This window comes from Centruroides sculpturatus, unplaced genomic scaffold, assembly GCF_000671375.1.
Source record: "Centruroides sculpturatus isolate CEXI.00-Female unplaced genomic scaffold, Cexi_2.0 scaffold991, whole genome shotgun sequence".
NCBI lineage: Eukaryota > Metazoa > Arthropoda > Arachnida > Scorpiones > Buthidae > Centruroides > Centruroides sculpturatus.
The window spans coordinates 80,433-82,172 of record NW_019385208.1 but is presented as its reverse complement, the minus strand read 5'-3'; positions in this window follow the sequence as shown (position 1 = coordinate 82,172).

The following is a 1,740-nucleotide window of genomic DNA, read 5'->3' as shown; positions in this document are numbered from 1 at the left end:
TCTTTAAGAAAAACGTTGATTGTAAAGATTTTAAACCTTTAAAAATCTCAAAAAACGGCAGAGCACAAATCACATATGCTAACTAGAGCTTTCTGTACAATTTACAGTGCCTCTCAAACCCAAGAAAGTTTAAATTAAAATTAAACAAAAAATATCTCACATAAAATTAATAATTAGGTATATTGTTGCTTACACTTATCTGTTTTTTTTTTTTTTCAATGTCATTTTAGCCCTTTTAAATATCTGTAAATACAATATTTTCTACATAGAAATTTCTAGTATGGATTTTTCATTTACCGAATTACCGGTAAATTTTTTAAATTTACTGGTAAGTTTACCGAATGTTTTTTTGTCAATTTATCGGTTTACCGGTAAATCGGTAAACCGGTATACAATCCCTAGTGGGGACACACGTTCTGTCCTAACCTAACCTATTTTAATAAATTACCATAATTATTACCAACCAAATTATTAGAATAGGTTAGGTTAGGTTTGAACGTGCGTCCCCACTGTTTCCTTTCTTCTCTTTGCTGGAATCAGAGACGAGCTGCCATTTTACCCACCATAGGTAACATTATCCAATTGTGCAGTCTAAAGATTGGTGACACTTTGAATTTCATAGCAATTGGTTTCGGCGACAAGCACACCTATTTGTGGTACATTTATTTGTGGCAAAGATCTTATTTTCACTTTACCAAGTGCCTAGTAGGTAATGTGCGGATTATCTAGATACTCTGCACATTATCTAGGTAATTTGAGAAATGGAACAATTTTCACAACTTTAACAGATCACGCTAGTTAATCTGCAGATTAGCTAGGAATCTGCAGATTAATGAGTTTCGAGCTTTAGCGGTAACATATACAGTAGAGTCCCGCTAGTCAGAACTAATTGGAACCGAGCCCTGTCCGAATAAGCTGAATAATTGAAATAACGCAATAGCAAGCAGTAAAACATGCTTGGTTTTGTCTGGTTTAGATCCAACATTATCAATGATGTCAGTGCCCCACCCTTTATTTCATCTGACTTGAACTCAATAGAGGGCACAAACAGTTAATTACAAAACTTTTTGTTTTTGTTATCATTGTTTACCTTAAAATTATTTTAACTGTAAAAAACGTTGTTTACAATATACAGTCCAGAATTCCAATCAGTTGACTGATGCTACTGTGTGAGTCAGCATGCTTAATTGTGGATGTTGAATGTACTCTTTGCTCTACATTATTTTAGTTTAGTTTAGTCTGCTGCTACAATGGCCACAAAATGGAAACACACAACATGTACGTTGAAAGATAAGCTAAACATTTTGGAAAGGCTGGACAAAAGGTAAAAGTGCAATGAAATTGGTAGTAGAGTTTGAAGTGGACAAAGCCACAATAACTGATTGGAAAAAAACCATACAAAGATCGAGCCATTTTCTACTTCAGAAAAATCAGTTGAAAATCAACAAATAGCAAGGCCCTCAACATTTATCAAGCTTGATGAAGCCTTATTCACATAGTTCACTCAGAAAAGAGAAAGGGAAACACCCCTAAGTGAACCTCTTGTTAAAGAAAATTTCCTCTGCCAACTGAAACATGTTCAGATTAGTGGTGTTCAGACAAGTGGGACTCTACTGTATATATTATTTTTTTCAGGTAGTTGTTTTGACTTACTGTGCCAAATGTGTTTATTACCTAAATTTTGGACACCAAAGTAAAACTGTACAAATACAATGGTAAAATATTTTTAAAATACATTTT